Here is a 23,957-nt window from a genome sequence, read left to right on the forward strand (position 1 = left end):
TATATTTTATATACTATAAAAGTTCATTTGAAACCTGTTGGATACATTTTTCTTTACCACTCAGTTTGGCTCCCTTGTATTACTGTTACAAGGGAGCCAAAATGTTGTTAAAATTTAGAACTATGAAAGTAATTTTCAGAAATCCAAACTTGTCTCATGAATTCCAAGAAGACCCCCTTCTTGTTCTCAAAGTTAGATGTCAATATTTACCCAAAGAAGAATTTTCTTTAATCCTTGTTTAATTATTTATCCATATTAGAATATACTCTCAGATGTCTAGGCAGCTTAATAATTCAGGCTTTGGATTAAAAGGCCTTATTTCCTCTGATCAGCTAGACTGAGTTCTGGAAGTGGTGTCAGGAATACCATAACTAGATACTGGACAACTGGAAAAAAAAAAAGTCATGTGGTCCTACAAGTCACAGTACACCTTTTTCTGTACTGACGGTAGGCAGAGAATTTGATGGGAGTCCCATTAATCAATCAGCCCAGCTTGCCTTGTGAACAACTCAAGTGGTATCACTTACAGAACCTTGAAAAAATTGTATGGAATGGGTCACCTAACATTGCTGGAAGGTCAGGTGTCCTCCAAAGAATATTGTTGCCAATCAAGCCCATCCTGCAATATTGACTTTTTATCCAGCAGTTGACGGTTGTTTAGTTGACAATAGTGCTACTGTCCATTGTGCATGATTGTTCAGCAGTAGTTCAGCAAGCATGACAGCAACCTCCACCATTTCCCTAGCCACTACAAAGCCAGGATCTGAACTCTATTGAGAATGTATGGGACACGTTAGAAAAACAGATCCAGGAGCAAAGTTCTCTTCTGTCAAATCTGAGCCGGTTTAAGGACTGTCTGGTAGATGCCTGGTATGTTGTAGATGCAATCCAACAACTATACCAAATCACATGTGGCCTGTAATTCTGGCTAAAGGAAGTAACAGGGTATTAAATAAAAGTATATAATTCATTGGCCTGTGCACGCACATGCACGCGCATGTGTGTGTGTGTGTGTGTGTTCCATTACTTTCTGAAGAGTAACATTTGAGATGTGAAATTATTATGTAATTGTGAATAATGATACTGCCAATAGCACTCTTAATTCTCAGAGTGTGAATTATCTGTATTGAGATATGTCTTTAAAAGAGCACATTTATCTGTGCAGAATCTAATGTATTGATTTTGAGATTTTAAGAAAAGTTAGTTTTGGGTCAAATATAAGATGTTTCATTAATTAATATGGATATATTTTGCACTATTGTAAACAGCCATCTTTTCAAATCATATTACTTCCTGTACATTTTCTCCTCATTTTGTTTAAACAAAAATTAAAACAGATCTCATTTAAATGAAACCTTCATCACCACGAGTGAACTGGTCACTGTTAGCTATTTGAAGTACAGGAAAAATGCGATTAATTAATCCATCAATTAATGCACGCTAAGTGAATACAATAAACAATAGGAATAATTATAATTCATCCATCAGTTTGTGTAAATTTGGGAAAAAAAAATACAATATAAGCTATATTAGATGATAAAATCATCAAAGTGAATAAAAATCAATTGCTTACATTTTTATTTAATGTCTAAACATTTGATTGAGCTACTTTTTAACAAAAAATAAAATAAGTAAAGATGTTTGAATCATGCTTAACTTTTTCATTTTATCATGCAATTTGCGATAGCTGGTGATCGCTTTATCAAGATTTCTGTGGACTTTGAAGCTTCGTTTCATATTAGAATCAGCATCAAAGAAAATTTCCTTAGCATTCTCAATGTGATTGAAAACTAGCTCAAGTTCTTTTGCAGTTAGCCTCTTAGTGGTAACATATGTACGCTGTTCTTCTAGTTAAAGGAGGTCATTCTTGCTTAAATGTTCTGAATGGGAATCAAGCAAGTTTCTAACATCTTCATTATCCAGTTCATTAAATCCAAGTTCTTTTCTAATTGTGCTGATTTCTTCAATAATGTTAGATCTTGGATTTTGCACATGATAAACTAACATAGGCTTGAGTTTAAAGTCTCCTTCTGCATTGCCTCCTAATAAAAGCATAAGACGATCTTTAGATACTTTGTATGCTGGTTGAGATGCTTCAGTTTTAGCTAGGAAAGTTTTTGTTGTAAGAAACTGGTCTCTTTTGCTTCCAAAAGAGACCAGTTTCGTTGACATTGAATACCTGTTGATCGTCATAATCATCCTCCTAAATAATGCTTTGCAATTCTTCAGGAAACTTGACTGCAGAATCTTTCTTAGCACTAGCAGATTCTCCAGTTTCTATGTTATGCGTCCAGTTCGATTTTTAAAATGATCAAACCATCCTAAACTCGCAGTCAAGCTTTCGCATTCCTCTTGCAATTTGGTCTCTTTCAATGAGGTAAAAATATTGAGAGCTTTTGCCTGAATATTCCCTGTACCAAGAGGTATTCTTTTTTTGGTTATAATCCTCAATCCAGAGTGATAGACGACGTTCCATCTCAATCATTAAATAGCTTCTATTTCAGGTGATCTGCATGCTTAAAGAAGCAGTAGTAACATTTCCATGTTCTTTGTTCTTATTTTATAAGACTCACTGTATCCTTGGTCTCTCACAGTCATTGTATTACTAGTGCCACTTTCTTAATGACTTACAGCTTTTCCTCTCACTGCAGATTGGTGACAAAATATTTCATGTAATGTAAAAAAATCGCGTTAACTGATTAATCACTCACTTAAAGTAGGAAACAGTATCATTTCACTCAATCACACTAACTGATTATCATGTATATCGAATTCACGTTAAGCGAGGTTTTTCCTGTACTTGTTGTGATATCATTCTGCACAGTCTCAGTGATTGGTAATACATAGTGTGATGTATTACCAATGCCTACGAACAGAAAAGGGGCAGAGAGAACGAATAGAGGTGAGTAATGGAGATATGGGAAATTAATGGAAGAGTTGTAAAAATTTCTTTCACAAAGTAAGGAAGATATTAGTTTACTTTGTTTTCGCTAAAGTTGAACATTTTTGTGGATGATTTAATTTGCTTTCTTATTAGTAAATATAATGTAAACTTTTGTAGTTGACTGAAGAAAAGAAAATCATGGAGTGCAGTTACTTTGTTGTAGCTATTCAAAGCAAAACCCCATTCCCAAATAGTGTTATTGATGCTTATATTTGAACTGTCGTGGTTTAAATAGATAGAGGTTATTATGCCTAAGATTTCTATAAATTTGCATTTATGGTTTTATGTGACACAATTGACACAGAATGATTATTGAAGCTAAGTTCTGAGTTATTTGCATTTAACGTGCCAGAACAGACTTTCTTTTTTAATAATTAAACACCAAAATATCCATGCAGATGATATATGTCAATCATTAATATATGAAATATATTGATCTTAAACTCCGTATCCTTATTTCAGTGAAATATCAGTAGTATTACGATTTTAATGGGTACTTCACGGCTTTAACTAACTAACATTGATATGTATATGCACATGGTTGGTTAAAGCAAATGCAAATTTTGTGAAATCTTCATTTTATAGTGAAAGAAAAGATTCTTAAATTTCCCTAATTCATTATATCATTTCATGATAGGTGCTTAAATCTTGGATACTTTGTAGTGTATGTGTGTGTCTGTGTGTTAAGATAACGTTCACAGCTTACACATGTAACAAAATTTATATAGAATTTATTCAAAAACTCAACTATATTTCATCCAGTGTTACATGTACATCACCAGGGAGATAGACCGTTAACTACATTCAGAAGATGAATCGAAATAATCAGTGATAAAAATCATTCATATATTAGCTTGTGTTTCAGTCACAGCTGAAGTATATGATATTACACTATTAAAGTTCAAAGGAACAGTTGTAAGTCATGTGGATAAAAACTATTTTAAATAATTATTCATTTAAAAAAAATTATCAATACTTATGAACAATTAATATTGGCATACACATGAGTAGAGTGCTTGATAGACATCTGGTAAAGAAAGAAGTAGTAATGTAGCCTTTGTCGATGTTAGTTCTTCAATTGATCACTTCTGGCTCGGATGCATTTGTAGCATTTCACATGTTTCAAGAAAAAGATGATCGAATTTGAACTTGCTGGAATGAAGAAGTTTTCTCAGATTCCAAAGAACTCTGTATCTAGTGGCATTAGCATGAGAAGCAAGGCCAGACTTGTCAGATTCCAAAAATGTAGTATAGTCTTGATGTTCTTCAATCCTAAACAAGGCAGAATAGCCAGTCTGTCCAAAATAGGAAGGATGACATGAGTAGGGTACTTGATAGACACCTAGTAAAGAAAGAGGTAGTAATGTATTCTTTGTTCATGTTAGGAAGGAAGACAGTTTCTGAGCTGGTTAGAAGGAAGCATATAGTGTGATTGGATACAACAAAAAAAACTACTGTTCAAAAACTTATTGATAATTATCAATCTTCTACCAGACTACAATCCAGTGTGAAAAGAATTTCATTACCTTAACTGAAAGGAACTTCAGAACAAATAGCAAGGATTCTTCGTAAATTCAGTCTGCTTTAATTCAGTTCAAATATGCTTTATGCATATTTATTTCTCTGCTTTATTTATATTGCACTTTATTTTCTAAGAAGTTTTTTCTCTTGTTTACTGAGGATATCAGTATACATTTTAATATTTTAGCATTTTAATATTTAATGATTGGATACATAATATCCAATCATTATTGGAATTATTCACACTTTCATGACTCCTACATTTATTACTTTTGTCAGGGGGCTCTTCTGTCTCATAAATAATAGATATCTTACTTATGCCGGCATTTTGTTGTAGATCAACCACTTCTTATAATACATAGAAGTATTAATTTTTATTTAGTAATAGATAAATTTTTACTACATCTGGTGTTTCGAAAGATTGGAATAAAATTGTTTCTAAACCATGAAAAACATTCCAACCTCAACAGATGCTATACTACAGAAGCAGTAAAAATAAATAGCTTTGTTTATCTGAATACAGTACAGATACATTTACTGTCTATGTACTATATTTAGCAACAATTAGTTAATTAGAGACAACTGGAATGACACTCCTAATGGGAAAAACTATCCTCTCCCACAGACTTTGCTACATGAATGCATGCACGAAAGCAGATTTATTGTAGCACTACGCAACTAACTAAGCATGTCCTAACATCCGGTTTCAAATTTTCAGTTCCAGAAAATACATATAGCTGTTTATAATGCACTCATCAGATACACAATTTATGTAAAGCAAAAAAATCAATATATATATATATATATATAAACTTGAAATCATTTTGAATTATATTTGGCATGAGCATTGAATGCTCATGCCATATGAGCATTTGATGCAAAAGTGGCTTATATACATGTTAAAGCTAGTTCCTTCCAGCGGTTTACTACTCAGCATGAACATGTTAAAGCAATTAATTAATTTAAGAAGTGTGTGTGTTGTGTGTAAAACAATTGCTAGTTTCCAAAGCTTATTTTTGTGGTAAATTTTCATAAATGCATACACGCACACATGCACTGTTTGAAAATATTTGTAAAGGCATATTTTTATTTTATTTTATTCAGATTCTTAAAAAGTTAATCCTGGATTTCCGGTGTGCACCTAGTGAAATATCAAATAGGCATGTGAATAAGAAACTGTGTAAATAGAAAGGAGAAAATTAATTTTTAAAGATTTCTTCTTCATAAGCATTTCTGTTAAAGAGATAGAACATAAATGCTTATGAAAAGACTATTTCATCTTCTTCAAAAGAATACATGTCAGATTTATTTATTTATTTATATTTATTAGAGATTAAAAAAAAAATAATAATAATAAAAATAAATAAATAAATAAATCTGACATGTTCAAGAGTGTAGCTAATCTTAAAGCTTTACTTTTGAATCATTGTGCCCTTAAAGAGCTGTCCTCATAAGTCTTGGATGAATGAATCATTCAGTCAAACTATAGAAGTCATGTGATATTAAACTTACGATGTTTTGTTGATCTGAATAGAATTAGCAGGAATAATGAATTGGATTTTCGCTTTAGGTGAGTTCGGTGATAAAAGAAAATTTCCATACTAAAATGAATGTACCTGTAGTCCACTGCTATTATACCAGACTTGTGAGACTAACGTTACAATACAAGTGTGTTATACTGACAGTTTTTGTAATGCAAAGGTTGCTGTGGTGATCATTTAGAATAGTAGTGATGCTTCAGAGCTTTAGCAGGGATTTTCTGTTTTAATGAGTGATGATGAGTTATGTATACTAAAGATGGAAATGTAAAAGCATTTATTATAAATTATCTTAACTGTGTGACTTTTTTTGAAAGATAAGAGAAATACTTCAGACCGCAAAAATATTACAGTTGGTTCTTGACTTCTGATATATGTGACAATGCCCACTGCTGCTTAAAAGAGTCCCATGAACCAAGGTGTCATTGCTGCTTTCAAGTCATATTATTTAAGAAATACTTTTGCTCAGGTGCTAATTGAAGGTGAGAAAGTTCTCAAAGACTTTTGGAAAGAATATAATATCTTGTATTGTGCAAAGAATGTAGTGAAGCATGGAGTAAGGTGACAGCAGAATGTCTGAATGGTGTTAGGAAGAGGTTGCTGAAGATTATATGTTTATATATTCACAAGATGCAACAAAGACAATAACTTTACATGGTGATAAGATAGTTCTGCTACTTAAAGAGTTACCGTTTGGCAATTTAACAAATTTTGACAAGCCACAAAAAAAACAAGTTTACAGTGAAAAAAAAAATGGCAGAGGATGCCTCTGAAGACAGTTGTGGTGTTTGATAAAATGGACCCTGACATAGGGAGATTTAGCAAAATAGACAGAATTATGCAAGCTGCAATTTCTTGCTATAGAGAAATTTGTGCAGAAAAGAAGAGGCAGATTGTGCAGACCAAGTCGGACATAATATATGTACACATTTTTAAAGAAGCTCACTACAGCTGTTGCCTAATCCCTGAAGTTGATCTTTCAACATCTTGTTGCAATTATTGAATTTGTAGAATACTATCATTGATTGGTAATTAAATTAGTCCAATTAATAAAGCAGCAGCAGCTTTGAAGAATTACTCTTGTTCCATGTTTTTCTAGCTGATTATTTTACAAGTGCACAGAAGCACTGTACGCTCATGTTTCATTATTTATTACATTACAGTACTGTATGTAGTAATTTTTATGTCATAATTTGTACATTGGAGTATTTCACTCTAAACAAAGATTAAAATTACAGTATGATCCCAGTTAACACTATCCCGTTCAATGCTAATTTGTTATAGTACTCTTTTTCAAAGATGGATAAAATAGTAACTCCCCAATTCCCTTCACTCACCACCTTCAGACAATTACATTTGATAATAGTACATAATTCCCTGAATTCTCCAGCTTCAAGCAATGATATTGGATGTACCAATTCTCTTAGTAATTTAATGAGGTTGGTATGAAATACACGCATTTACTTATTAAATTGTACATACAGTAATATTTGAATTAGTTAAAAAATAATTTCCTATTCTTTTTTGAGCCACATCTAGAAAAAATAGTGAAAGCGAAAAATCAGAGATTCAAAGAAAAAACATTTTCTTGGATATAAAATTGTAGTTGTTCAGGTAGTTAGTAGCAGGTGAATGTCAAAGTGCTTAATACAAACAAAATAAGATCCACAACTGCAACCTCATGATTTTCACCAACAGAGATTACCCAGTCAAGAAGTCACATACTTTAAAAATAGGGAAAGGAGGCTTTGTATTTGGGTGAGTGATCAAACTCATTGTAGCCTGCCCTTAATTAATAATAATGGGGGGGGGGGATTTAAACATATACTCAAGAAGGAATAGGAAAAATGTCGGAAACATTTACAGCTAGCACAAGCTAGTTTGATATTATTATTATTATTCAGGCCTCCATACAGTCAAAACACTCATCACGGGAGCTTCTTCCCAGGAAAAAGAAAGTCTATCAAGACTCATCGTGAGAGGTCCATCATAGGAAACACTAAGTCTATCATACTGCTCCTTAAACTCATTGACCATTCTCGCCCTCACCACTCTATCAGGCAATGCATTCCATGGTTCAACCACCCTCCATGCAAAGAAACCACCTCTCACCCTCTTGCTCACAGTTTCCTTTTGTAACTTCCAGGGATGGCCCCCTTGTCATCACTCCTTCTTGCTGTTCAACCAAGCGAAAGAACTCCCCAGTGTCAACCCTGTAACCACCTCTCAACAGTTTAAAAGTCTCAATCATATCACATCTCCTTCTATCCACCAAACTCTGTAGTCCACATTCCCTCAGCCGATCCTCATAACTAACATTGTACAGTCCTGAAACCATCTTTGTTATCCACCTTTGTACCCTTTCCACAGTTAATTTATCTCCTTCAAATCCTGGAATCAAATTTGAGAACAATAATCTAAGTGTGGCCTGATCAGGGTCTTATACAATGGAGTGATAACTCTCTTGTCTCTGCAGGTCAGCATCCTTCTCATTATTGCAGCAATCCTCTGTGTTACCTTCACTGCCTTTGCAATATGTCCCTTAAATATCAGGTTTCTATCAATCATCAACCCCAGATCTCTTGTCTCCCCTATGTATGCAGTATGCAGCGTGCCATCGATGTGTCCCAAACCTCAAGACCTTACATTTTGCTTCATTAAACCGACACTCATTCATTTGCTAATCTGTCTAGCTTATTCAAATCCTCTTGCAGGGCTTCCACGTCTGCACTATTACTAATAATCCTTCCCAGCTTCACATCATCTGCAAACAACTGAATATCCCCCCTGTAGTCCACTGACAATGTCATTGATATAAAGGTTAAACAGTATAGGTCCCAGTACTGAGCCCTGTGGGACCACACTTGTAACCCTCTGCCTCCATAAAACTGCCCCAATATACATGACTCTCTCTGATACCTATCGGACAGCCAATATCCTGAATCCTGTTGACCAACCTGACATCCAAATCCATGTGCTGCAACTTAAATATCATTACATTAAATATCATAACAACATTACACCCAAAACAAATTTGGGTGTATGCGACTGCCTCAAATTTGGAAGACCTACATCTGCAGACCTTCAGCCCAACGGCCAAGAACACCTACTTAGCCCGCTAGAGGGCACCATCAAGACTGTTAGGAGAACAATAGCTCCATCTTTTCATTCCCAGTTTCTGTGTTGTAGTGCCTACGTTGCACTCAACTTTTTTGTAAGTTCCTTTAGAAAATGGCAATGTGACATTGCCAAAATATCGGAAAATATTTATTAAAGTTTAATTTAATTTATATTCCTAACTACGTTGTTCTATTCCTTAAGTGTTTTAATAATGCATAACCAACGTATAAGCCTGTCTACGAGAACTAAATCCAAGAAAATGGCAATATATGCCTTTCCCTCATCTACTGCTCTTGTAACTTTATTATAAAAGGCTAGCATATTACTAAAAAAAGAGCACCCCTTCACAAATCCATGTTGACTCTCACAGATAACATTGCCCTCATCTGCCCAAAGCTGTATATGGTCCCTCACTAATTTCTCCAAGATCTTAACAACTACTGATGGCACACAAACTGGCCTATAATTAGACTCTTCCAGTCTGCTTCCACCCTTATGCTATGGCACTATCTTACCCTCCTTCCATTCCCTGGGCACCTTTCCCGTAGCCAGACATTCACTGAAAAGCCAGATCAAGGGCACTGTCAGTTCTCTAGCACATTCTCTCAAAACTCGTGGTGAAATACCATCCAGTCCCACAGCTTTACTGACATCCAGAGTACTCAGTATTTGAAACACACTCTCCTCCTGTACCTCTAAACCTTGAACCTGCCCTATCCCTCTAGCATTAAAACTGACTCCTCCAGGATGAAATACTCCAATAAAGTGGTCATTGAACAATTCTACTATGTCCTCTGCATCAGTCACTCTATTCCCATTTTTATCCCACAATATCATTCTTCCACAGTCATTTCTCCTCCTACTGGCCACATAGCTAAAAATTTCCCTAGGATTTTCTTTTAATCTCAGGGCCAATCTCTTCTCATATTCTAGTTTCACCTTCCTTACCATACTAGTCACTCTCCTGGCCTGTGTCTTATATTCTTCATGCATCTGCTCTTCATATCTCTTCCATAGCCTCTTTTTCGCATGCAGTTCCTGTTTAATATTGTTTGTCATCCTCTTTACTCCAAATTGTGTCCTCTTCTTCGAATCCTTTTACAGCTTACTATTACTGCTTACAAATATTCCTTCACAATTTCCCAAGCACTAATGATATCCCGACCTTCCAATTTCCCCCCTCCATGAAACTTCTCCAAGTTGATGTTTATGACTTATAATCCCCAGCCTTATAATTCCACATATGTTCCCTTTTCTTTGATACTCTTGCATGTCTGTTCATCTTCCAAGTCAAAACCACATGGTCACTCTCTCCAATTGGGGAGGGGTCATCTCAGTTATTATCAGCTCTTCTGATGCTATGACCATTCCAAAACTCTTGAACCTCTTGTTCCCTCTATTACATGTTGCCTATGACATTTGTCTCTCAAGAATTCCAGAAATTCCATTCCCTTATTACTACATGCATCTTGCTCTCCCCAATTTATACTGCTGTAGTTAAAATTTCCCATAACAATCATTCTTCTTGCACTTGCCAAGCTCAATTGTCTAAACATCTGCTTGTCCCCATCCTCTGTGCTTCTTGGTTTGTAGCAGCACCCCACTAAATATCCTCTTTTTCCTCACCTCTACCTCACACTGTATGCTTTCAAAATCATTACTGTCACTGCCTTTAAAAGCCTCCAAGAGGACATAAGTCGTCACTTATCATAAGCAGTACTCGACCACCATGCTTTCCCTTCCTATCCTGCCAAAAAATGCTGTACCCTGCTATTTCTATTCCTGTTATTATATCCTCCTCTGCCAACCACATCTCAATGATCCCAATAATCTTTGGCCAGGTGGATGCTATCAGTGCCACCGATTCCTCTCCTTTATTCCGGATACTCCTGGCATTAGTATAAAGCATAAAAATGCCACTGTCTCTATACCCAGCATTATCCCCTCTAGACTCTGATGTTGTCCTCCTACCTCCAAGTACCCATTCCCACAAGAGGGCACCCCTGCTACCATCCACCCTGGGCATTCTAGTTTCCCTGCATTGACACACCGACTCATTCAGAACAGCAATTTCTCAAGATACCTACATCCTTCCTCATTCAAATGCAAGCAGTCTCTTGCTTACAATTCCTTTCTGTCCTCAAACACCCTCCAAGCATCCACATATTCCTATCCTCTCTTCTGACACATTCTAGCTATTATGTTATTCAATATTACTGCTCTTCTGCTCAGCTCATCATTATCATACCTAGGCACCACGCACACTATCTATCTTTCCTCTCTGCTTCTTCTTTTGTACAACCTCAAGCAAGAATCTCCTATCTCTCACTGCCCAATTTACATTACCTCTCAAGTCATTTGTTCCTACCATCAGAATAATCTCATCCACCCTTTCACCCCTCTTAATTGCCATAAGCAGTACTCGACCACCATGCTTTCCCTTCCTATCCTGCCAAAAAATGCTGTACCCTGCTATTTCTATTCCTGTTATTATATCCTCCTCTGCCAACCACATCTCAATGATCCCAATAATCTTTGGCCAGGTGGATGCTATCAGTGCCACCGATTCCTCTCCTTTATTCCGGATACTCCTGGCATTAGTATAAAGCATAAAAATGCCACTGTCTCTATACCCAGCATTATCCCCTCTAGACTCTGATGTTGTCCTCCTACCTCCAAGTACCCATTCCCACAAGAGGGCACCCCTGCTACCATCCACCCAGGGCATTCTAGTTTCCCTGCATTGACACACCGACTCATTCAGAACAGCAATTTCTCAAGATACCTACATCCTTCCTCATTCAAATGCAAGCAGTCTCTTGCTTACAATTCCTTTCTGTCCTCAAACACCCTCCAAGCATCCACATATTCCTATCCTCTCTTCTGACACATTCTAGCTATTATGTTATTCAATATTACTGCTCTTCTGCTCAGCTCATCACTATCATACCTAGGCACCACGCACACTATCTATCTTTCCTCTCTGCTTCTTCTTTTGTACAACCTCAAGCAAGAATCTCCTATCTCTCACTGCCCAATTTACATTACCTCTCAAGTCATTTGTTCCTACCATCAGAATAATCTCATCCACCCTTTCACCCCTCTTAATTGCCATAGCCACACTTTCTATCATTCCTCCAGGCAAACGCTCCTCATGCATCCTATCTTGCACACTATGGATCATTGAGTCCCCATACATTACACCTCTCACCACCCTGTTCCTCGATTGCTCACATGCATCCTTCACTCTCTTCCCTAACACTTTCTCTCTGTGTTCCCCTACTTACCTGCCTTCCTGACATCACTCTATCCCCGGTTCCAGTCCTCCCTCGCATTCTTCTCATTCCCTCTCTCCTACCCTTTCCATTCTCTCCTCTTCTATCATTCACATAACTCTCTCTTATTACCTCTCTTCTACTGTTCTTATTCTCTCATCTATCATTTGATAGTTTTAAAAATCATGTTAACTGAAATATAGTATATGCAAAAAAAAAAAACTTAACCCTTCCACGGTAAAAAAATGTACTATTGGTTTGCAAATTATCTTTAATTTGTGGAAGCAGCATAATATACACTGTACACACGCACACACTGTATATACATTGTTGAAGAAAAGTTTAATGGTGTTCTATTCATGTTTGTGTTTTTACCTTTCCCTATTATTTACCTAAGGTTAAAATGATCATATTTATTTCTGTTTTATTTGGCAATCTGAACTCTAAGAATGTATTCTGGGGGTTAACCCGAACCTTAATGTGGCTTTAAAATATAACAAAACAGACCTACATATTTTAGCATTCATGCGTGTTAATTGTTAACATATGGTTTATGTAGTGATTTCAGACTTGGCACAGAAATGTCAGAATCCCATTTGTAAGTCAAGGACTGACTGCATGTTAGTTTGTAAAAGACATTTTAGCATTTTTATCAAGCAGTATGGTTGTAATTGCTATGAGAAGTTAAAAAAATAGTACTAACAAAAAAAAATAAAGATAATGCTTATCATATATACAGTTTATAGAACTTTATGCTAATTAGATGTTTTCTGAGTGATATATCTCCTATTATGCTTTAAACTAGAAGAGTACACCGATATTAGGCATTAGACATAATATAATTTTTTAAATAACAGCTTCACACATGTAAGTGCTAGCTGAATAGAATTTATTACTCCTATATAGTTTGCTCATTATGTCATGAGCTTCATTCAAGGAGAGGAACAGGTAACAACATTTAAATTCTGAATACAAGAACGAGTATACAGCATGCATATAATATCAGTTGTCTTGGTTCGCAGCTATACAGTAAGAGGTAAAACACTATTAGAGTTCAGAGACATGGGTATAGATATATAATTAATTAATAAAAAAAATTCTAAAGACCTTACAGCAATCACTTCACAGAACTTAGAGATAGGCATGGTCTGTCCAATTAAGATTAGGTCAGCAGTGTAGGGCTTCACATGATTAAAAAATATAGGTGATGAAATTTGAACCTACTGTAGCAGCTTTGGTTTCAGTGAACTCTGTCTAGTGTCGATGGCATGAGACGCAAGGCCTGAACCTTCAGATTCTAAAAACGTATATAATATTGATCAGCTTGAATTCTAATAGTAGCAGAACGGCCAGTCACGATAAACACCAGGCAAGCATAGAAGTGAAATGTATCTTTGATAGGCAGGTAAGAAAGCTGACACTTTCCAGGCTGGTTTTGAAGGTGGTATAAAAATTATATCTGTGAAGGGTCTTTGCTATTTGTTCAGCTGTTCAGGAAACTATTAAATCTTACTCTACTCATAATATTTATTAAAGAGCTAGCAAGGTGCTTTAGTCAGAAAGGTTACATTATGTTAAAATGATCTTATTTTGTAATAACAAATTTCTGAACTTCAGAAACTATACTACAGAATAATCTTAGCCCTGGACATTTTGAATTAATCTATAGAATTTCTTTCCTCAACCAGATGTGTTCACTTAAATTTTAAACAGAAATCGATGTATAAATTTAAATTATTAGAACAAAGAAGCCATCAATTCATTCAGCAATCACTAAGTTCGCTCCATGAAAAGTGAGTCATAAACCTAACTGTAACAGCCCTTTTACCAATAATGACTTAAGTGTATTGTCAAAAGGTCCAGATTTTGCTGAAACATCTCATCGTTTGCCTCATGTAGACTTGATAGGTGTAGAAAAAGGCATTAGGAAATTACATACAAATGATGCTGGCTAGGCTAATGTTTGAGATTGCACAGATTTTATATAAAGCTAAACCTCCTCCTCTTCTGAATATTTCTTGACCTGAATTACAAGCTCTCCGATCTTTGTGCTGAAATAATAACGTTATAATAAAAATATGTAAAGACATACAGTAAAACCCCATTTTTACGTTCCCACAATTTACGTTTTCCTGCCATTTACATCATTTTCTGTCGATCCCGTCTTAAGGCCTATTCTCACGATATATTGTTTTCCTGCCATTAACAACATGATGTGGACATTATTTCCCGTGCTTTGTGTTTTTTTTCTCGGGTGGCAATACCGATTTTCGAATCGATTTCTGCAGAAATCTGCGCATTTCTGTTCCCAGGTGGCATTGCTTTCGGCTGTAGTTTCGTTAACGCCATCACAGTGGCTTGCAGCAGTGATGAGGATTACCATGATTTTTCAATCACAGTACAAATTGATATTGCAGAATTTCTGGTAAGTAATTTAGCATATGATAGTTGCTTTCAAGTTGCGATGGTGGATGATCCAAGTTAGTAACATGGAAAAAAAAGAACAGAATGTATTTCGGTAGAAGAAAAAATGGCAATTCTGTGACGTGTAGATTGGCATGCCGGAACACGTGTTCAATTAGCTAAAGATCTTGATCTCTCCGTATCCACTTTGAACACAATAGTAAAAAACAGGGCAAGCATTAAACTCAATGCAAAGCAATCTGGTGCTATGTCAAAAAAACGAAAATATATCGGGATATCGACATACGATGAATTGGATAAACTTGTGGTGGAGTGGTTTGTTTCTACGAGAGCATCGGGTATTCCATTGATGGTACTATACTCTGAGTGAAAGCCCTTGAATTTGCTGCGAGGTTGGGGATTAATGGTTTTACTGCGTCAAATGGATGGATTGATTGTTTCAAGACTCGTTACGATATTGTGTGTAATCAAGTGTGTGGAGAAAGTAATAGTGTTGCAGGGGAAACTGTAAACCAGTGGAAACATGAACTAAAGACTATTATTCAGGACTAGACTACGAACTGAAAAATATTTTCAATATTGATGAAACTGGGCTCTTTTATAACATTCTGCCAAGTAAAACATTGTGTTTTAAAGGAGAGAAGTGTCACGGGAAAACTCAGCAAGCAGAGGATAACTGTTTTGCTCATGGTCAATGTTGATGGATCAGAAAAATCACCTCCACTGGTAATTGGTAATTTTAAAAATCCAAAGTATTTTAAAAACGTGAAAAATCTGCCTATTAAGTATGATACCAGCAGCATCTTCACATCCACCATACATGCTCTGGATGCTAAAATGGGGACAAATCACTGCAAAATACTACTACTGCTAGACAAATGTCCTGCACACCCTAAAGAGCTTCAGCTATTAGATCTGGGCATCATCCATGCATTTAAATGGAAATATAGAAAAATGCTTGTTGAAAAAGCTGTGTTTATGCATGATAATGGTATGGACCTAAAACAAATGACCATATCAATCCTTGATGCCATCCATTATGTAGCCAAAGCATGGTTGCATGTTACTCCTGAAACCATATCCAACTGTTTCCGGAAGGCAGGAGTTATGTTTGCAGAAGAGAAGGAACAACTACAGGAGGAAGAAGATATGTCAGAACCAACAACTGCTATGTGATGGATGAGTCTTCCTCATTTCAAGACTATGTTGATGTGATCACATCAATGGTACCAAGTGTAGAGGACATCCTTTTCAACCACCCTGGTAAAGAAGAGGAAGAAGTGGTCGAAGAAGACTGTGATCAAGAACCTACCATCCCCTAAAGAAGCAATCGAAGCTATCTCTGTTTTGAGGCGGTATATTGGAAGTGCATTAGGAGACGATGGGGCATTTGATGCCTTATATACTGCGGAGAGGCAGGTGGAACTTATAAGAGTGCAGAAAAAGCAAAAACAATCAACAATTAAAGATTTTTTTAAATAGATAAATGTAAGTAATTGTAAATTCATTTATTTTCAGTTATTAAATTTTGTAATCTAGTATGTAGACTCACATACTGGCTGCAAGTCATCTTTTAGCCTTTTTTTACTGATTTTTTACATTTCCTGCTATTTACATTTTTTTCCCATCAGTGTCATGGGTCCATAACAATTTCCTTAGACTCAACTATGTGGCGCTCCACCTCGTCACGGCATATATGAAGGTTTTAAGTTGTTGTCCAGTTTACAGCCTTCATCATTTGCATTTACTGAAAACAATACATGGCTTGACAGGGCACTTGCTCTAGTTCTTTTGTAGGCAATGTCCCTCTGGTGTTCCAGACGTAGGAGGATGGATTTTTCAGTTTGGCCATAGTATTGTTTCCCGCAGTCACACGTGATTTTGTACACTCCTGGAATTGTAGATGATTGTGAGCTTGTTTGTATTTGCTTAAAATCGATCTTAGTTTAGGAAGAGTAGAGAAGCAGGTTTTTATGTTGAACTTTCGTAAAATTCTTTAGTTTCATGGAGAGCGAGCTGATGTGTGGTAAGGAGATATAACTTTTGGGGTTGTCTTGTGTTTCTGAGTTGTTTTGATGGCGGCGGTATAGATGCTTATTAATAGTTTTCGACAAGTAGCCATTACTCGTGAAGGTTCTTTGTAGATGTTGTAGTTCATTTTTTAGCTCTTCATCATCAGACAGTATAGATCTGGGACGATGTGCTAGAGTTGAGATGATACCCACTTTCTATGCAGGATAGTGATGTGAGGACGCATGTAGGTGTCTATCCATGTGTGTGTGTAGACTTTCTAAAGATTGAGATTTTTATAGAATCGATGTCTTAGTAAGTCTTACATCCGGGAAGGGAAGAGATCCATTTTCTTCAACCTCCATTGTTAATTTGATGTCTTGGTGGAAGTTGTTTAAATGAGTTAAAAAAAGACTGAAGGTTATTGGTGCCGTGTTCCCAGATAAGAAATATGTTGTCTACAAATTTCAGCCAAATTTTTGGTTTAAGAGTAGCGGAAGAGATTGCCTTTTGTTTGAAATCTTCAAAAAAGATGTTAGCTAATATAGGAGACAGGGGGCTGCCCATTGCCAATTCCTTATTTTGGTTGTAAACTTTTTTCTCATATTGAAAGTAGCCGGAGTGAACATAATGCGATAGCAAGGAAAACATCTTTTTTGAAATCTTGTTCTTGAAAATATCGAGAACCTCTTGAGTTGGAATGTTTGTAAAGAGAGCCACCACGTCAAAGCTCACCATGATATGTGAAGGCTGGAATTTTAAATTTTTGATTTTCGAGACGAAATCTGTTGAATTTTTTATATATGAAGAAGAATTTCCTGTAATGAAGCCAGAAACTTAGATAAGCTGTAGGTAGGCGAGTCAATACTATCTACGACTGGTCTCAATGGGCAGTTTTCTTTGTATATCTTTGGGAGACCATATAACCTTGGGATAAGCGGATGTAAAGAGCGAGTGGCAAGGTGTATGTTTCGTGTACATTCCGTGACTTTTTCTAAGAGGTTGTTTGTTTTGTTATGTATCTCCCTCATTGGATCTCTCTCAATTTCCAAGTATGTATCTGACTCTAATAACACCAAGATTTTGTCATGGTAATCTGTTTTATTTAGCACTACAGTTGCATTGCCCTTGTCAGCTTGTATGATAACGATATCTTTGTTATTCTTAAGACTTTTTTTGGCTAGCCTTTCGCCAAGGGAGATGTTGTCAGATGGAGGTCTTGCATTGTTAATCGCAAGTATTGCTTCCATGCGAAGTAAACTGGCATCTGCAGCAGGGAGTAGTGATGCAGCTTTCTCCATCTTAGTTAAGAACATTTTCTTGGGAATAGTTTTAGGTGCAAGGACAAAATTGAGACCTTTTTCAAGAATTTGTTCTAAATCATGATGAAGAAAAAATTCCCGAAAAAGGTCTCGTTTTATTTTTTTTATTATTATTTTTTATTTATTTATTATTTATTATTTTACTTGTCATAATAAATTGTTTAAGCAGATTTGAGGGTAGTGATGGTAGTCCTATATCACCTGCTTTGGCTGATTATTTTATGGAGCATTTAGAGGATCAGATTTCTAACACTTTCTCATCAATCTCACATTTGCCTACATTTTGTGGATTGCACCTTGCAATCTGGTCTCACTCTGAAACAGAACTACTTCAATTTCTTGATAAAATTAACTCCTTGTGTACTCAATCACATCAAGTTTACTATTGCACATGAATCTAACAACAGTCTCCCCTTTTTGGATGTTTTAATACATTGTAATGGTAATGAATTTTCTGTTTACAGGAAGCCATCCTTTACAGGCAGGTATATTCAAACATCTTCACATCATCATCCTTCACAGAAAATAGATATCGAAATAAAAGTTTTGTACACCGAGCACACACAATTTGTTTTTCTGAATCTCTTCTATTAGAAAAATTAAACGAAATGAAACTTACTCTATTACTTAATGGATACAGCGAGACCCTGAAACAGAAAATACTTGATAATTATCATCCCTCTTCCAGATTGCAATCCGATGTTAAAAGGATCAGCATACCCTACCTTAAAGGAACATATAGCAAGGACCTGAACAAATAGCAAGGACCCTTCGCATATATAATTTGTACACCACTTTTAAACCAGCCTGGAGGTTGTCATCTTTTTTACCACCTATCAAAGATATTGAAAGTTATTTTCATTTGATAATACTATAAATTAAAAGATGCCAAGGAAAATTGTGTTCTTAGTTAAATCCTTTTATCAAGTGGAAGGAACACAAAGTTTGCACGTGAAGGTTTTTTACAACTGAGCTATTCATATATTAGAGGCTAATGTCTTCACATCAATTGCTATGGTATCCCATAATGCAAGGTATATCACATTATTATTAAAATACTCTGGATCAGAGATAGATGTTGAAAGTTTTTCACTTGGTAATACTATAAATTTAAGATACCAAGAAATTATATTGTTGGTTTAATCCTTTAACCAAACAAAGTAAGCAAACAAAGTTTGCACATGAAGTTTGCACATCACAACTAGGCTACTTGTATATAGAGACTAATGGCTTCACATCAATTGCATTAGTATCCCATAATGCAAATCACACCTCCTTTCGGAAATGTATTATGCTATGCATTATGGGAAAGGCCACTACAACAGTGGTGGTTGTGACCCTTCTGAGACCTCAGTAAAGACCAAACCCTGAATGAAGCTCATGACATATTGAGTAAAACATTCATTCACTGGACATCCACAGATGCTGTATGGTCATTCCGATGCTCGGTGATCTGCCACACCATGCCTCACCATATAGTCCTGTTGTATGCTTTTCTGGAGGCTTGAACTTTCTGAAGATCATTTACTCCACACACACACACACACATACACATCATCCATCCATCTCATTGATGGTCTACCCCCTTCCTCTTTTCCAGGAAGTTTATCTACTATTACTGTTCTGAGAAGTCCTTCTTCTATCCTTTCAATGTGTCTAAAATATTTTAACTTTCTTCTGTCACTATCCTTAAGCAGCCTTAAAGTTCTACTGATCTTTTCTAACACCATATTGGCATTTTGGAATGAAGTCACTGCAAGAAAAAAGTGGTAGGGTTGCAGAGGCCCTTTCCACATACGATGAAATAGCAAAATAGGAAAGATTCATCCCTAGCCATCGAATAGCATTGGGGGGAAGGAGCAAGAAGAAAAGGGGCGACCAGTCTAGAGATAATATAACAGATGTATATTACATGAAGTAAGACATGGTCCAGCATTGGATACCTTGAGTTTGGCAAGCCCATAGTCATTAAAGTGAGCCCTTGAGTGAAGTAAAACAAATAGCAAGTAAATAGAAGTAAAACATATAGAAGTAATAAATTCTATTTAGTTTTCCCTTACTACATGTGAGAAGCTGTTATTTAAAAAATTATAATACACTGATACGAAGCACTTTGTGCCCTAAACTGAACAGTTTGAAAGGAAACAAGGCAAATGAAATGGTTGCATTAATTGAGTCTGTTCACCCAAGAATTGTTGAATAAGTGAGACATGGCTGGATGAGTATCACATCCTGGCAGGAATAGAGATGGTTAGAGTATGATGTGTTTCATGAAGGTAGAAGGGTAAAAAAAAAAGGGGGGGGTTGCTATTGATAGTTATCTCCATACAAGGTAGAGATGCAAAAGGGAAATAGTGCCAGTGATTTTGAGGCAGTATGGTGTAAGATAGAGTTGAATAGAATTAAATACTTAGTTGGATGTTGTTATAGAACCTGGCAGTGTGGATGGTAGTGACCATGAAATATATAATCAAATTAGCCAAGCAAATAAGAAAAAGGTGATCATTATGTGCAATTTTAATTATGGCAGTATAGACTGGGATGATAAGATAACAAATGGAAGTAAAGCAAATAAGTTTCTTGAGTTTTTGAGGGACAACTACCTCGGACAATATGTAACAGAGGGCACCCGAGGATTGATTGTCTTGGATTTGACATCTCATCAGAGGATGTAATTATAAATGAGGTGTCAAATCATCCTCCAGTTGGTGAGAGTGACCATGAAGTGATTACCAGGGTGGTTGCCAACTGGGAGAAAAAAGTGGATGGGGAACTACAAGGCTAATGATTATGAGGAGCTCAGGATACAGCTTGAAGTTGTAGCATGGAATGAGGAGTTAGCTGGAAAGGAGATCATTGCAGCTTGGGGGATATTCAAGAACTGTGTCTAAATGTATTCCAAGGGTCAAAGATTAAATAAGGTTGGTGTGAAATTGATGAATGAAGAGATTAACAAATTCTCTAACAAATTGATAATAATCAATTTGTTAGAGATTATTTTATTTCATATCTATAAAGAGATATTTTACTCTAAGTGTTTAGTATTTACACAAGAGTTCAATTCCGATTGGTGCATTGACTTTTAACTATTTCTTTTAGAATCCGGAACATTATTGACTCAAGACCAAATAAAAAAATTTATGCATTTAATGAAAGTAAAACAATATATACACTTACATAACTACGAAAATAACTGGATCTAAGGTCTTTTGAAAATAAATCTACACTTCAGAGATTTTCTTATTCAATATATTAAAATCATTCATTATCTGAATTATTCTATTATTGGATTGTTTGGCATATACTTAATCACATCTACCAGACTTAAACACCTTGTTTTCACAACAACAAAAATGTTCAGAGTCAGTTCCCTTGTTAGATCCTTTCCAAAAATATAAAAATTTTCTTCTTTTCCATGGGATTCTTTCTTATCACCCTTATGTAGTATACAATATTATTTCTCGTGTCTCACTGAGGTATAAATACTCTTACCTCATGCAGTTCTATTTGATGCATGATTTACTCATTTTTGTACCAGAGAAAAAAAGTTTCTTCTACTACTTCATAAAGAACATATTTAAGTTGAGCTCTTCATGTTAAGCCATTTCACAGTTTCAAATTTCACCAATTGCTTTTTCCGTAGTAATCCAATATCCTTAAGACAGAAGATGAAATTTTCCATTCAGTGTTTCTCCAATTAGAACGCCGACTCCAATATCTTCTTTTATTTAATAAACACTTGTTGACATTCTCAACTCCTCCAGTTTAAAGACTCACAGTTCTACGATTCCTTTTCAGAATCTTCTATTAATGTTCTCTCTACTGTCATGTAAAACTTGAAAACTTCCTAAGAACAAAAATACTCTGATTGCTGTTCTTAAACTTCCATTCTCTCTCTCTCTCTCTGCTTGTTTTTCCTCTATTTCCTGGATACCGAATGCTCTCTCTCTCTCTCTCCCTGTGTCAGCTGTCAGTCACCCATCAAACTCCTTGGCAAACATGAGCACTCCACGTAAATGGCAAGCAAGTTATAAGTTATGTATAATGGCTGACACATTGTCTCCATTAGCATAACGGAATATCTAAACAAACCACCACAAATACCTCAACAATTAACAGTTTTAAATGACAATAAAAAATTTGAAAGTAGTAGAACTATCAGAATCTAGTGAGTACATTAGTTTTCAAATGCTTTACATTTCATTTTTAAAAGAAGAAGAATATCAATGACAAGCATATCTGGCATGGTTGGCTGTGAGTGGTTAGCTCTCCAGCCAAAAGGCTGTGGGTTCGAATCCCACCATGGGTATGGATATTTATGATTTTTGGTGGTGGTCGGCGGTAAATGATGTTGGTGTAGATTATGAAAGTAGTTGCATTTTGTTGTAGTTGGTCGATTGAGTGGTGGAGATGGAGAGTTGTTGAGTAGGTTCTCTCCCTCAACGAGTCTTTGGACTCCCAGGAGATGTCATAATAATAATATTGCAAGTGCTGATATATGTGTTATGAAACTAAAACTAATAATATATTCACATAGAGAAATAATTGTAAAGAGATTCATAATTGTAAATTATGATTATTTTTACAAATTCCATGAGGATTACAGAGAACAGGCAAGGAGGGTGACTTTGTTGGTAAGGATAGCAAAAGTGAAGTATGACCAGCAGTTAGCTAATAAAGCTAAAAAGAATCCTAGGGGGAGTTCTTTTGATATGTAGCCAGCAAAAAAAAAAAAAAAAAAAAAGATTATGGAAGGATGACATTGATTGGAGAAAATGGTATATGAAAAACTGCTGTGTAAGATATAATAGAAATACTTAATGAGAAGTTCATTAAGGTCTTTCATTCATGTGACATCATGGAGAGGTTGAGAGCAGTTTATGATGAAGATGAGAGACTGACTGTAAGCGAGCAAGAGGTATATGGGGAATTGAGCAGACGTGATGTTAATAAAGCTGTGGGTCTTGATAATATATCACCATGTATTTTGAAGGAATGTGCCAGGGAGTTTGCATCTGCCTTGACATATTTATTTAATATGAGTCTTGCACTGAGTTGAGTTCCAAAGCAGTGGAAGGAGGGCAAGATTATGCAGCTTCATAAGGGAGGTGATAAAACTCAGGCATCAAATTATAGGCTTATCTGTGTGTCAGATGTTGTGGTTAAGTTTTGGAGAGGCTAGTGAGAACCGGGATCCAGAATTGGGTTGACAACAATGGTATTATATATTTGATGTACAGCATGGATATGCTGTGACCGTCTGTGGTTAGTGTATCCGCTCTCCAGCAAAAAGGCTGCAGGTTTGAATCACGCTATGGGCATAGATGTTTGTGATTGTCTGTGAAAATTTTAGTGGTGGGCAGTAGATGCCTTTGAAGTAGATGATGATGGTGGATTGAGTGGTGGAGACAGAGTTGTAGAATAGGTGCCCTCCTGCGATGAGTCTTTGGACTCCCTGGAGGTTTTAAGTAATAAATAATAATATTGCAATAAGGTGACAGCTTCATTGGACAGAGGAGAGGGATACACAGTAGTATACTTAGATTTTCTAAAGCTATTGATTGATTACTGCATGATAAGCAGATATCTAATCATGCTGAAGTCATTCAGGACAGCGAGATTAGATATCCAATGTCATATTATATTGGTGGAATATGCTAGAAGAAACTGATCAAGCTAGGGATCTTGCAGTGTTAGATAACAAGCTGAAGTTCAGGGGTCTTGTGGCAAAGATTGCAAATACAATTCAAAAGATAATTGCAATGCTGAAATAAACTTTCACATGTAAAGATAAGGATGTCAT

General features: G+C 35.9%; 1 protein-coding gene across 1 annotated transcript in view; it reads left to right on the forward strand.

The window, feature by feature from the left end:
• Window positions 1–23,957, forward strand: part of l(3)L1231 (zf-C3Hc3H domain-containing lethal (3) L1231) — a 281,991-nt gene that overhangs the window by 67,255 nt on the left and 190,779 nt on the right. The window lies entirely within an intron of this gene.

The sequence above is a fragment of the Typopeltis vanoorti genome, chromosome 22 (assembly GCF_054136105.1).
Source record: "Typopeltis vanoorti isolate ZY-2024b chromosome 22, IOZ_Tvanoo_1.0, whole genome shotgun sequence".
In the NCBI taxonomy this organism is placed as follows: Eukaryota; Metazoa; Arthropoda; class Arachnida; order Uropygi; family Thelyphonidae; genus Typopeltis; species Typopeltis vanoorti.